At 49.6% G+C, this 15,241-nt stretch overlaps 1 protein-coding gene and 1 pseudogene across 3 annotated transcripts in view; both read right to left on the minus strand.

Annotated features, from left to right (window-relative positions):
* Window positions 1-15,241, minus strand: part of LOC100357610 (protein PBDC1) — a 453,980-nt gene that overhangs the window by 311,102 nt on the left and 127,637 nt on the right. The window lies entirely within an intron of this gene.
* LOC100341304 (N-alpha-acetyltransferase 80 pseudogene) lies at window positions 11,474-12,618 on the minus strand (annotated as a pseudogene).

Here is a 15,241-nt window from a genome sequence, read left to right on the forward strand (position 1 = left end):
TTCCAATCTAGCTCTCTGCTAATGGCCTGGGAAAGCAATGGAAGATGACCCAGGTGCTTGGACCCCTGCACCTACATGGGAGACCCAGAGAAAGATCCCAGCTCCTGGCTTTGGCCTGGCCCAGCCCCAGCCATTTTGGCTATTTGGGGAGTGAATCAGAAGATGTAAGATCTCTCTCTCTCTCTCTCTCCCTCTCTGTGTGTGTGTGTGTGTGTCCCTCTCTCTCTGTAATTCTGCCTTCCAAATTAATATTAAAAAAAAAAAACCTTTCAGATTGCAGGTAGGAGAAACTTCTAAGAGCCAAACACACGTGCCTCTCTAAGGTGGTAAAGAAGACAGAGACCTCGTTGCCTTTGGGCAACATTGACTGGGAGGGCTGGCGATGTGGTGTAGTGTGTAAAGCCGCCACCTGCAGTGCCAGCATCCCATGTGGGCGCCGGTTCAAATCTCGGGTGCTCCACTTCTGATCCAGCTCTCTGCTATGGTCTGAGAAAGCAGTAGAAGATGGCCCAAGTCTTCGGGCCCTGCGCCCACGTGGGCAACCCAGAAGGATCTCCTGGCTCCTGGCTTTGGATGGGCGCAGCCCCTGCCATTGCTGCCATCTGAGGAGTGAACCAGCAGATGGAAGACCTCTCTCTCTATGCCTCTGCCTCTCTCTAACTCTTTGCCTTTCAAATAAATAAGCACATCTTAAAAAATAAAAAAAAAGGTTGACTGGGGGCATTAGTAGGGAGCTGTCTGTGGGCTTGATGATGTCCTTCATTATGGCTTGGGCACACAGACACGGTTATGTGTAAAATAAGTAAATATTCAATTGACCTCTGCACCCAGCGTGTGTGAACTTTATTACAATGCCACCGGAATATCTCATGGACTTAAGAACAAGCGTGAATCCAGGTCTCTGCATGCGACTGGCAGCCAGGCAGCCATCCAGTATGATCACTGGGGTTGCAAGGCTGTGAATTCAGGTGAATTTGGAACCTGGCTTTGCCACCTGATAGCTGGGAGACTGCGGGAAGCAATGTAACCTGCCTGAGCCTCATGGCGCTCATCTTTATCCTGGAAGTGATGAAGGCTAACCCGGTGCGATGGGCTAATGGATAGTAAGCATTTGCTCAGCACCTTCCACCTCTTCAGTGTCGAGTCAGTGCGGCGTGCATGACCTGTGAGTGCCCCCCTCCTCCATTTCTCTGCATGCACCTGCTTTCCTCCACAGGCTGGCTTTCTCGGCTTTTCTGGTCCACACAGTGCGAAACTGTGGGGTGCAGCTGACAGTCTTCACGCTACGGTTCCAGCCACACCTGGACATTATATGAGAGGGTTTCAGAGAGTTCATGGAGGGGCAGGCATTGGACCTAGCGGTTCACACTCCAGTTAAGACACTTGAGTGCCACATTGGAATGCTTGGATTCTGTGTCCAGCTCCTGGCTCATGACTCTAGCTTCCTGCTGGTGCAAACTGTGGGAGGCAGCAGATGATGGAAGGAGTTGGGTTACTACCACTAACTGGGAGATCTGGCTTGAGTTTTTGGGTCTTGGCTTCTGCCCCACCCAGGGATCATGGTGGGTATTCTCTCTTTCTATCTCTCTGTCTCTCTCTCCTTGCCATTCAATATTTTTTTAAATGTATACTATGGAAAAACTATGTATGGATTTAAAAAACTTATCTTTTAAAAATATTTTATTTATTTGAAAGTCAGAGTTACAGAGAGGGACAGGCAGAGGCAGAGAGACAGAGAGAGAGAGAGAGAGAGAGAGAGAGAGAGAGAGAAAGAGAGAGAAAGGTCTTCCATCCCCTGGTTCACTCCCCAGATGGTCACAATGGCCACGGCTGGGCCAGGCCGAAGCCAGGAGCCAGGAGCTTCTTCCAGGTCTCCCACATGGGTGCAGGGGTCCAAGGACTTGGACTATCTTCTGCTGCTTTCCCAAGTGCATTAGCAGGGAGCTGGATTGGAAGTGGAGCAAGCAGATCTTGAACCAGTGCCCATATGGGATGCCAGTGCTGCAGGTGGCAACTTTACCCACTACACCACAGCACTGGACCCATAAACTTATCTTTTAATTTTATTTTCCTATGAACTTTTGGAAATACCCTCACATGTCTCTCATTCCCAAATCTTAGTTCCTAAGAGCAAAAGCCTGATTGGTGCACCTTGGGCCAGGAGTTCACTACTAGTGTGAAGAGCCATGGTGGGAGAAGGGAAGAGGAGGGAAAGGAGCCCAGAAATGTAAAAATAGTTGCTTGCTCTGCTCTGGGTTGAATTGTGCGCCCCCCCCACCCTGAAAAGATATGCTAAAATCCTAACCCTCACTACCCCAGCACATGACCTTGTTTGGGAACAGGTAATCAAGTTAGCGTTAGGTCATCAGGGCAGGCCTTCCTCCCATGCAACTGCTGTCCTTATAAAAAGGCGACGTTTGGACGCAGAGACAGACATGCACAGGGGAAGCTGCTGTGAGGACACATGGGAGAAGACAGTCACGTGGGCACGGAGCATTGGAGCGAAGCCTCAACAAGCTACGGGGTGCCCATGACTGCTGTCAAACCCCAAAACTTGTAAGAGGGAAGGGAGCATTTCAAGGAGCATGGCCCTGCTGTCACCTTGATTTTGGACTTTTAGCCCGCAGAACTGTCAGACAAGACTGCGTTTTCACTCACCTAGTTTGCAGCACTTTCCGACAGCGGCAGCACTTTCCTACAGCGGCAGCCCTGGGAAGCTAATGCAAGCACTGCCCTTGTGAATGGACGGGAGTGGTTCAAAGAGAGGGGAAGGGATGGCTCCAGGACAGAAAGATATTAACAAATTGGCCATTATGTTCAGCAAGTCCCTGGTAGGTCAGAGACCTCTGCAGTCACTCTCCTTGAAGAACAGCCCAGAAGAGCACAGCCAGCTTCTCACTGCTGCCCTATGTTTGGGAGTTGCAGACGACAGAGTGCCAGTGTTTGTGGACACGAGTCAAGATCAGGAGTCAGAAATTAAAAACACTGCGATTCTAACACAAACTTGCCTCAGATAGGGCCTGCTTTCACATAAGGTGGTCCCTATGTCATTGATCTCCAATTACTAAATATACCCTCATCAAATAGTTATCCACAAACCTTGATTATATGCCAGTGGTTGACAAGACACTGGGTTAGCCAGAGTGAAGATTCGTACTGTGACTGAGAGACATAAACGAAGACCTGTTTGGAGAAACACTCCATGTTCAAGAATGGGAAGACTCAATATCATAAACATGTCACTTGGGGTGCACACAATTCATAGTTAGAGCAAGGGGGCTGGTGCTATGGCATAACAGGTAAAGCCGCCGCCTGCAGTGCCGGCATCCCATATGGGCGCCACTTAAAGTCCCAGCTGCTCCACTTCCAATCCAACTCTCTGCCATGGCCTGAGAAAGCAGTAGAAGATGGCCCAGATCCTTGGGCCCCTGCACCCACGTGGGAGACCTGGAAGAGGCTCCTGGCTCCTGGCTTCAGATCAGATCGGTGCAGCTCCAGCCATTATGGCCAGTTGGGGAGTGAACCAATGGATGGAAGACCTCTCTCTCTCTCTCTGCTTCTCCTTCTCTCTCTGTGTAACTCTGATTTTCAAATAAATAAATAAATAAATAAATAAATCTTTTAAAAATATGCTAATGTCACAGGGGGCTGCCCAACCCCCTGTGCCATAACGCTGGCCCCTATAACTTACATTAAAAAAAAACCCAATATATCTGAGTTTACCCTGTCAATGCACATGTAAATATATAATTAGATAAACTATGTGTTAGAAGGATACATAGCAAGTGGTGGTTACCTCCAGGGAGGGATTAGGTTCAGAGATGGGGCTGATGAGAGGAAACTTTTACATTATTGATTTTTTTTGTGAGGCTGGATTCATGTATTGTTTGTGCAATTGATAATAAATTTATATTTTAAGACTTGAACTTTAAAAGGCTGGTTCATTCAATACTCCCATTCAGTTATCCACATATCCTTTATACCTGTATGAGAAATGTAAGATATGTTTTGGTTTCTGTTGCTTAGCAACTGTCAATCTGTGTAGCCACATTTACAGGGCAATCCTTCAAAGTAACAAGATTAGCCTATAATGGAGAAGATCAGACATAACAAAGAGAGAAAGAAAAGAAATTGATTGTAACTTAACTGTTATGTCTGGATCCTCATGACCTGGCCCCACCCTGGAGTGGGACAAGGAGAGGCAGGACCCCTATGGAAGGGACTGTAGCTGAGAAGCATAGCAGGAAAAGTGAAGGAGCTGCAAAGGTGACCTTAGGAAGGCCAAGGGCAAGGCCAGGAAAGCTAAGTGGTGCACAAGCCAGGAGGGTCCAGAGCAATGGCAGCAAACAGTCCTGGGGTGGGTTCCTGGGGAGTTGGGTGCGTTGGGCTCTGTAACAGCAGGTGTCGGGGCAGGCAGTCTCTCACAGCAGTGGAGATGATGCTATCCGGCTATCGTTGCTTGCTGCCTTTCAACATTAGAGTCATCCAGCTAAGTCTCTGGCTCTGGTTCTGTGGTCACTAAGCAACCTCCTGATTCAAATGTGGCCCCACAGCGATCTGCCTATGGGGAGATAATAGGCTGGCTCACCAGCATGAGTAGTCCTTCTCTCTTGACCTTTCATTCTCACCGTAATGCTTTTTCAAAATGAAATATATTTGATTATGTCCTCTTATTACAAAGAGTAATATATGCTAATTATAGAAAATGTAGGAAAGCAGAAATGGGAGCATAAAGCTCATCCATACTCCTACAACCCAGAACAAGTACTGGATTTAAAACTTGTTGGATTATGGGGCTTGCTCTGTGGCGTAGCGGGTAAAGCCATCACCTGCAGTGCCAGCATCCCATATGGACACTGGTTCAAGTCTCGGCTGCTCCACTTCCAATCCAGCTCTCTGCTGTGGCCTGGGAAAGCTGTAGAGGATGGCCCAGGAGTTTGGGCCCCTGCACCCGCATGGGGGACCTAGAAGAAGCTCCTGGCTCCTGGCTTTGGATCAGTGCAGCTCAGGCCGTTGCGGCCATTTGGGAAGTGAACCAGCAGATGGAAGACCTGTCTTTCTCTCTCTCTGCCTCTGCCTCTCTGTAGCTCTGCCTTTCAAATCAATAAATATTTAAAAATAAAATAAAATGTTTGATTATGCAAATGATATGAGTAAATTTTTGTAAAAGATTTTAACACAATACAGAATTTTTTTAAAGATTTATTTATTTATTTGAAAAAGTTACACAGAGAGAGGAGAGGTAGAGAGAGAGAGAGAGAGAGAGAGAGAGTGTTCTTCCATCCGCTGGTTCACTCCCCAATTGGCTGCAACGACAGGAGCTGCGCTGATCCAAAGCCAGGAGCCAGGAGCTTCTTCTGGGTCTCCTACGCAGGTGCAGGGGCCCAAGGACTTGGGCCATCTTTTACTGCAATCCCAGGCCACAGCAGAGAGCTGGATTGGGAGTGGAGCAGCTGGGACTAGAACCGGCACCCATATGGGATGCCAGGGCTTCCGGCCAGGGTGTTAACCCGCTGCACTGCCGGCCCCACAATACAGAATTATATAGAGTAAAATGTGAAGAGCCCCTGAGCAACTCATCATAAATCACTTTGTATTTATCCTTGCAGTTCTTCTTCTGTGTCCTCGGAGATCTATCTTGCTGCTATGAAAATAGAAGACTTGGGATTCTACCATCATACATTTTGATAACCTCTTGTTTTTTTTTTTTTTTTTTTAAGATTCTATCCCGCACATGTTCTGTCAATGAATACAATGAACAGTATCATTTTAATGATCATACGCTATCCTATTGTGTGAATGCACCATGATTTAGTCAACCAACATTCTCTTGCTGAACGTTTAGTTTCCAATCTTCTTTTATTACAAACAGCACTTCAATAAGCATCCTCCTGCATATACTGTCATGCCCATGAGTGATACCTTTCTTGGAATAAATTCTCCTGGGAAGCAGTTGAAGATCCAACTGACCTCCACAGCATATCAGTCTCCATCCCCACCACTCAGAGTATGGGGTGCTCATTTTCCTCAAGCCTCATCTACAGTGGGTGTTTTTAAAATCTTTGCCAATCTGCAAGCACATTGTTGCTTTAATTAGCATTTAAATTGTTCTGGAGGTTTATTCATTTGTTTAACAAATGTGATTCAGGACTTGTTGTGTGCCAAACACTGTGTTAGGCATCGAAGATGCAGTGATGAGCAAAAATGGCCATGGATGTTGGCCTTATGGGACTTACAGTATAATGAAAGGCACAGACAACAATCAAATGGTACCATAAATAAAGGTAAAGTGGCAACTATGATAAGGGCCATGAAGGAGAAGTACAAAGAGCTCTGGGAGGGGCCGGCAACATGGCTCACTTGGTTAATCCTCCACCTGCGGCGCCGGCACCTCGGGTTCTAGTCCCGGTTGGGGCGCTTGATTCTGTCCCGGTTGCTCCTCTTCTAGTCCAGCTCTCTGCTGTGGCCCGGGAAGGCAGTGAAGGATGGCCCAAGTGCTTGGGTCCCTGCACCTGCCTGGGAGACCAGGAGGAGGCACCTGGCTCCTGGCTTTGGATCAGCATAGCTCTGGCCATAGTGGCCATTTGGGGAGTGAACCAACAGAAGGAAGACCTTTCTCTCTGTTTCTCTCTCTCTCTCTCACTGTCTAACTCTGTCAAATAAAAAAAAAAAAAGAGCTCTGGGAGCACAAAATGAAGGAGATGAAGGCCATCAGGGAAGGCTTTCCTAGGGGAACGATGATTCAGGGAGCAACTGAAGGGATGTTGGAGTCAGCAGGTGAAGCAGGTAAGGAAGCATCCCATGGTGAGTGTAGCTTGTGTGGGGCCAGCATTATGGCATAGTGGGCTAAGTTGCTGCCTGTGATGCTGGCATCCCACATGGATACCAGTTTGAGGCTTGGCTGCTCCACTTTCAATTCAGCTCCCTGCTGATGTGGCTGGGAAAGCAGTGGACAATGACCCAAGGACTTGAGCTCCTGCACCCATGTGGGAGACCTGGAAGGAACTCCTGGCTCCTGGTTTCAGCCTGGCCCAGCCCTGTCCATTGCAGCCATTTGGGGAGTGAATCAGCAGATAGAAGATGTCTGTTTCTCTTTCTCTGTCTCCCCCTCATTTTCTGTGAACCTGGCATTCAAATAAATAAAAAAAATTTTTTTAAAAGAGAGCAGCATGTGGAAAGGTCCTGTGGTAGGTGGGAATATGACAGGGCACTTGAAAGCAGTTTATTACACTTGCAGCCACAGTGATAAAAAGGATGGAGAGGTTAAGAAGGGTCAGGACATTCAGAGCTGCTCAAGTGGATTAAGGATTTTAATCTTAAATTCAAATGGGAAGAATTGAAGTGTTTAAATCAAGGGAAGCACGTGGTCAGACTTGCAGTGTGAACAGATCACCGTGGCTCCAGCACCAAGCAAAGATTAGCAGGGAGCATGAGTGACTGCAGGTAGACCATGCAAGGGGGCAGTAGTTAAAATGGGAGATGGCTCGGACCAGTGAGGTAGTCTAACAGACGGCAGCACATGGACACAGACTCTGCTAGTTTCAGGACAGATATTATGGAACTAGGAATCCAGCCAAAAACAAACTGTCACCAAGTCCAGGCCTCTGTCCATCCGGGGCCTCTCTTGAATCTACTTGATAAACCATATTCTGGCTCAGGCCTCATCCTTTCCTGCCCAGACTCTGCTGCAGATATTTCTGTGGTCTCTAGTCTTGCCTGCTCCAGCTTCTTTTCTGCACCTGTCACCACAGAAATTTTTAAAAATAGCAAATTTTTTGAGATATAATTCACATACCATGTGTGCAACTATCACGATGGGCTAATTTTAGTGTATTCTCATCACCTCAAAAAGCAATCCCATACCCATTAGCAGCCACTACCCACTCCCTTCCAACCCTGCCAGCCTTTGGTAACTACTAGTCTACTTTCTATGTCTACAGATTTATCTATTCTAGATATTTCCTAAAATTAGAAGCATACAATATGTGGATTTTTTTGGTGACTAGCTTCTTTCATTTAGCATCATGTATTCAAGGCTAATCCGTATTGTAGCCAGTATCAGAATTCCATTGCTTTTTAAAGATTTATTTATTTGAAAGTCAGAGTTACAGAGAGAGAGAGAGAGAGAGAGAGAGAGAGAGAGATCTTCCATTCGTTGGTTCACTCCCCAGATGGCTGCAATGGCCAGGACTGGGCCAAGCCAAAGCCAGAAGCCAGGAGCTTCATCCAGTCTCCCACATGGGTGCAGGAGTCCAAGCACTTGGGCCATCTTCTGTTGCTTTTCCCAGGCCATTAGCAGAGAGCTGGATTGGAAGTGGAGCCGCTGGGACACAAACTGGCACCCGTATGGGATACTGGTGTTGTTAGGTAGCAGCTTTACCTACTACACCACAACGCTGATCCCCTCCATTGCTTTTTAAAAAAAAAAATTTTTTAAGATTTATTTATTTGAACAGCAGAGTTACAGGGAAAGAATGTAGAGAGATCCAGAGAGAATCTTCCATCTCCTGACTCACTCCCCAAATGGCCACAATCTTCAGGGCTGGGCCAGGCCAAAGCCAGGAGCCAGGAGCTTCTTCTGAGTCTCCCAAACAGGTGTAGGGCCCGAGCACTTGGGCCATCTTCCACTGCTTTCCCAGGCCATAGAAGAGAGTTAGATTGAAAGTGGAGCAGCCGCCTGGCTGTTGCAGCCATTTGGGGAGTGAGTCAGCGGATGAAAGACCTCTCGCTCTCTCTCTCTGCCTCTGCCTCTCTGTAACTCTGCCTTTCAAATTAAATAAATAAATGTTAAAAAAAAAAAAGAGAGAGAGAGAGAGAGAGAGTGGAGCAGCCGGGACTTGAACCAGCACCCATATGGGATTCTGGTGCTATAGGCCACGGCTTAACCTTCTACACCACAGCCCTGGCCCCTCCATTGGCTTTTTGTTTTTGTTTTTAAAGATTCATTTATTTATATGAAAGGCGGAGTTACAAAGAGGCAGAGGCAGAGAGAGAGAGAGACAGGTCTTCCATCCGCTGGTTCACTCTCCAGATGGCCACAACAGCCGTAGCTGTGCCAGTCCGAAGTCAGGAGCCAGGAGCTTCTTCTGGGTCTCCCATGCAGGTGTAGGGGTCCAAGGACTTGGGCCATCTTCCACTGCTTTCCCAGGCCACAGCAGAGAGCTGGATTGGAAGTGGAGCCACCGGGACTAGAACCGCACCCATGTGGGATGCTAGCACTGCAGGCAGCGGCTTTACCCGCTACACCACAGCACCGGCCTCCACCATTGGTTTTTATTGCAGAATAACATTCCAAGGTATGGATAGACTACATTTTATTTATCCATTCATCCACTGATGGACATTTGGGTGTTTCGGCTTTTTGACTATCATGATGCTGTATTTGTGTACATGCATTTATGTGGACATGGTTTAATTTCTCTTCAGAAAATACCCAGTAGAACTGATGGGTGACATGATAGCTCCATGCTTAATATTTGGAGGACTACCAAACTGTTTTTCTAAATGGTTGTCATGATACATTACCACTAGTTGCGAATGAGTGTTCCAATATCTCCACATTCTTTTTTTCTTGAAGATTTATTTATTTATTTGAAAGGAGGAGTTACAGAGAGGTAGAGGCAGAAACAGAAAGGTCTTCCACCTGCTGGTTCACTCCCCAGATGGCCGCAATGGCTGGAGCTGGGCCAGGTGGAAACCAGGAGCCAAGAGCTTCATCCAGGTCTCCCATGTGGGTACAGGGGCCCAAGGGGTCATCTTCCGCTGCCTTCCCAGGCGCATTAACGGGGAGCTGGATTGGAAGTGGAGCAGCCGGGACTCGAACTGGCAGTAATACGGGATGCCGGAGCTGCAGGCTGTGGCTTAACCCACTACGCCACAGCATCAGCCCCTCTACATTCTTGCCAGTACTTGTTACATCCATCCTACAAGGTATGAAGTGATGTTTCACTGTGATTTTGATTTGAAATTTTTTGATAGCTAATGATAGTGAGAATCTTGCCAAAAGCTTTTAGACCAGTTGTCTATCTTGTCTGGGGAAGTGTCTATTCAAATCTTTCTCATTTTGAAAATTGAGTTACTTTGCTTCTTATTTGTGAGTTATAAGAATTCCTTATCTATTTTAGTTACAAGTTTCTTATCAGATAAGTGATTTGCAAATATTTTCCCCCATCTGTGGGAAGTGTTTCTTGTTGGTATCCTCTAAGATACAAAAAATGGAGCCAGCACTGTGGCGTAGAAGTTTAAGCCTCCGCCTGCTGTGCTTGCATCCCACATGGGCACCAGTTCCAGTCCCAGCTGCTCCACTTCCGATCCAGTTCCCTGATGATGTGCACCTGGGAAAGCAGTGGAAGATGGCCCAAATCCCTGGGCCTCTGCACCTACATGGGGAGACCTTGAAGAAGTTCCAGACTCCTGGCTTTGTTCTGGCCCAACTCCTGCCATATTGACCATTTGGGGAGTGAACCAGCAGGTGGAAGATCTCTGTCTCTCCCTTTCTCTCTCTGTAACTCTACCTTTCAAATAAAGTAAATAAATCTTTTTTTAAATGATACAAAAATTTATTTTGGAAAAAATGTTTATTTTCTTTATCTTTTTAAAATTTATTTGAAAGACAGAGTTACAGAGAGAGGTAGAGACACAGAGAGAGGTCTTCCATCCGCTGGTTCACTCCCCAAATGGCTGCAACAGCTGGAGCTTCGCCAATCCGAAGCCAGGAGTCAGGCGCCTCCTCCCGGTCTCCCACGTGGGTGCAGGGACCCAAGGACTTGGGCCATCCTCCACTGCTTTCCCAGGCCATAGCAGAGAGCTGGATTGGCGGAGAAGCAGCTGGGACTCGAACTGGCACCCATATGAGATGCCGGTGCTTCAGGCAAGGGTTTTAACCTGCTGTGCCACATCGCCAGCCTCTATTTTCCTTATTTTGAAAGCCAGCTACAGAAACAGAGGGAGGAAGGTGGTGGGGAGAGAGAGAGATAGGGAATGAGACTCTTTCATCTGCAGGTTCATTTCCCAGATGGCCAAAATGGCTAGCTCCGGGCAAGGCTGAAGCCAGGAGCTTCATCCCACTTTCCCACGTGGGTGTAGGGGCCCAGGGACTTAAGTAAGCCATCTTCCACTACTTTCCCTGGCACATTAGCGGGGAGCCAGGACTCTGACCTGCGCCCATGTGGGATGCTGGCATCACAGGCAGCGGCCTTACTTGCTGACCCCAAAATTTAAATTTTGCAAAAGTTCAATTTATCTACTTTTTCTTTCTTTCTTTGTGCTTTTGGTGTTATATCTAAGAATCCATTGCCTAATACATCGCCACAAGGATTTGCTCTTGTTTTCTTCTGAGAATGTTATAATTTTAGTTTTTACATTTAGATATTTGGCTCATTTTATATTATTATTATTTTTTACCGGACAGAAGCCTTTATTCAGCCACATGGAGGCTCCAAGCCAGAGCTACAGAGCCAGCTTCTGGCCCTCCCGGTATCCAGGAAAACACGTCCAGGCTAGAGCTGCCCTGAAGGGCTAGGGACTGAGGTATGGACAGTGGACTGTGGCCGGTACTGTGCTGGGCAGTGCACGCGCCCAGAAACTATCTCGCCCTGGTGCTCTCAGATGTCTTTCTCCATCCAGAATCCGGGTCATTCCTTCAGGTCGCGATACTGCGTCCCCAGCCGCCTTTGTGAGGACGACACTGCTGAAGGCAAGGGTAAGGTGATCAGGGGCTCATGTAGGGGAGGGGGTGGTGGCAATGGGGGTGGCTTGGGGCCTCTTGGGGCAGCTTGGGCAGCAGGCTGGGAGCCTTGCAGGGTCACCAAAGGGAAGGGGCCCTGGAGAAGGTACTGAGCAGGGTGGCCGGCAGCCAACGGCTGGGGAAGGCCAAGCCCCATGTGGGTTTGCTCAGCCGGTAGCATAGCTAGACACAGAAGTGCAGTTTGTTGTGGGTGGTGAGGTGGAAGTCTTGGGCTCAAGCAAAGACTCCCAGGCTCTCCATGAGGCAGCAGCCACAGCCATGGCCCCTTAGGGCCTGGGCCACCACCACTGTCTCCACTAGGAGGCTCTGGGGCTGACCGAGCACGCGCGACAGACGGGCATGGCCCACCACAGTGGGGACTGCTTGCGGTGTGTGGCCGGGGCGCAGCAGCAGCAGGCAGAGGGGGGAGGCATCTGAGGACTGGCCCTGGGAGTGCAGGCGGGAGACACAGGTGCGGGCCCACTCCTCATCAATGAGGTCAGCAGGACCCAGGCTTCAGGGTCAACTCAGCCCAGCCAAGGGTGGGGGTTGGGGTCTCCTCCGGCTACTGTTTAGGATCCAGGGCAAGCCCAACTGGGCCAGGACTGAGGGTCATCTCTGGATGGCATGTGGAATCCGGAGTCAGCTCAGCTAGCCTGGGGCTCAGGGTCGGTCTGGCTGGCGTGCAGGATCCAGGGTTAGCTTGGTCATATTGCATCTCAGGATCAACTCTGGCTGGCATGTAGGATCCAAAGTCAGCTCAGCTGGGCTAGTACTCAGGATCAGCTCCATCTGGTGTATAGGGTCAGGGATATGGATCCGCTTCGCTGGTACAGGGCTCAGAGTCAGCTCTTGCCTCCATGTAGGAGCTGGGCTCAGCTGAGGCAGGTTGGGAGCCAAGACCAGCTCCTAACAGGCTGCAGGTGGCTCGGTGCTAGACTGAAGGTCAAGACTACAGTCTCCAGGGAGTAGCACTTCAGTAGGTTGGGGCAGGGAGGGGCTGATAGAGGTCATGGAACTGGGAAGTAGTGGGATACATACATCATGTCAGTGCCCTACATCTGAGGGCACTGACTCAGGTGCAGAGCAGGGTGGGTGATCCAAGTGTCTTGCCCCACGCTGGAAAGAGGCTGAGGGCGATGGTGAACTGAACCCAGATGTTTTGGCTCCAGCCTGCTCTGGCTACAAATGTGTCCTCCTCAGGACCCGGCTACACCAGGACAGCTGACGCAGCCTACCTGCTGGCCGTCTTGTCTCTAGCAGTCCACCAGCATGGCTGGCTGGCCTCAGACAGCAGGTGCCAATCAGATACCATACTCGCTACTTAAACCCACCCCGGGCTGCCTGCAGCTGAAACACTGCCTCCAGGAGTTTTCATGTCCTTTCTTTCTCCCTACCTTCCAGCTTTCCTCCAGATCCAGCCTGCCCCACCCGCGCCCCAAGCCATGCCACTGTCTAAGCAGCCCTGGGGCCCCATTCACCCACCCATCAGGTTCCGCCTTCCTCTCCACTGCCTTCCCCGGCTGGGGCACATCCAAATCTGCCCAGCTGAGGACACTTTGGGCACGAACCCACCAGCCCCTCAGCACAAGCCCGGGCCCACAGTCAGCCGTGCTGCCTCTGCAGGCCTGGTTCCCCACCGGCCTGAGCTGCCTCGCCACTCTAAAGACCACAGCTTCCTTCCCTTATCCACAGGGTGTCCAACGGCCACCAGGTCGGGGGCCCAGGTCTCCTGTGCCCAAACCCCACTGTCTGACCACCTTACTCCAGGTCCTGCAGGCAGGCGGGGGTTCTGTGGTGTGTGTGTGTGTGTTGTTGGGGGAGGGCCCTACCTGTTTGCTCACTCATTCCAGAGGGGGCTTCCTGGCTCCCCTCCCCACCCCCACCCCGCACATAACACATCCCACTTAGAGCTCTGAGAACCTCAACTGAGCCAGACGCACTCCTGGGTCCGGAGGGAGGAAGCCCCAGGCTTCTCAGCGGACTTAAGGCCTACAGTGCCGACCTCACCCACTGTGGGAGGGGTGAGGCTCCTGCGTTCTCAGGGAGGGGTACTCCGTCTCTCCCGTGCCTGTTTCCCCGTGTCTTCTAAGTGGTCACAGGTTGTGGAGCTTTTGGGATGGAGGGCTTTGAGAGCTGACTCTGGGTGCGTGTCTGTGGCTGGATGTGCTCGGGAGGGAATGACTGACGCAGGGAGGGTATGCGCGCGCGGGGTGGGGCGGCGGCAAGGTCACTTGGGGCCTCACGCACGTGAAGCATGAACAGGGAGCACGTGGGGAGGGGGGCGGTACTGGCATGTTGATGCCGGCTCCGGGACAAACCGCATCCTCGCTCCGCACGGTTCGGTTATCTCGCGGTCTCGGACTCCGCCTCCTGAGACCGCCCGCGCTGGCCCCCAGCGGTGCGGCGGACGCACTGCAGTGGCCTCGGCTGGCGACTCCCCTCTTGGTCCTAGGTCTCCGCAGGCGTCACCTCTTCATTTTAAATTAATTTTATATACGTCAAATACATATATTAATTTTAAATTCAAATATTTTATCTTAATATTAGTTTAAATTTAATTTTTAATTGATTTAAAATATATTTTTAACGTTTTAAAAAAGATTAATTTTTATATACGAGGTTGGAGGGCAGTTTCATTCTTTTGCACGTGGATAGCTGGTTGTTCTGGCATAATTTGTTGAAAAGAACATTTTCTTCCCCATTGAATTGTCTTGATTCCTGCTATAGCCTTGAATGTTTGTGTCCCCTCATGCCCCAAATTCATATGCTGAAACCCTAACCCTCAAGGTGGCAGGGGCTTTGAAAAGTTAGGGCTCCCCCTTTAATGATTTATTTATTTATTTATTTATTTGAGAAGTAGAGTTACAGACAAAGAGAGGGAGAGACAGAGAGAAAGGTCTTCCATCTGCTGGTTCGCTCCCCAGGTGGCTGCAAGGGCCGGAGCTGAGCTGATCCAAAGCCAGGAGCCAGGAGCTTCTTCTGGGTCTCCCACGTGGGTTCAGGGTCCCAATCACTTGGGCCATCTTCCACTGCTTTCCCAGGCCGTAGCAGAGAGCTGGATGGGAAGTGGAACAGCCAGGACTCAAACTGGTACCCATATGGGATGCTGGTGCTGTAGGCCATGGCTTTAGCGCCATGGAGCCGGCCCCAGTTAATGCCCTTATAAAAGAGACTCCAGGGAGCTAGTTGGTCCCTTCCACCATGTTGAGAGCACAGTGAGAAGGTGCCATCTGCGAACCACAAAGTGGGTCTTCACCAGTCACTCTGTCTTCTGGCACCTTGATTGTGGGCTTTGCAGCCTCCAAAACTGTAAGAAACAAATGTCTATTGTTTATATGCTGCCCAATTTATGGTATTTGCTCATAGCAGCCTGAACAGACTAAGACAACACTCTTGTTGAAAACCAAATGCCTGGTCATCGCCGTGGTTTACTTGGCTAATCCTCCACCTGTGGCGCCGGCACCCCGGGTTCTAGTCCCAGTTGGGTGCCGGGTTCTAGTCCCGGTTGTTCCT

The sequence above is a fragment of the Oryctolagus cuniculus genome, chromosome X, assembly GCF_051225735.1.
Source record: "Oryctolagus cuniculus isolate XC-2025 breed Fujian yellow rabbit chromosome X, ASM5122573v1, whole genome shotgun sequence".
Taxonomy (NCBI): Eukaryota; Metazoa; Chordata; class Mammalia; order Lagomorpha; family Leporidae; genus Oryctolagus; species Oryctolagus cuniculus.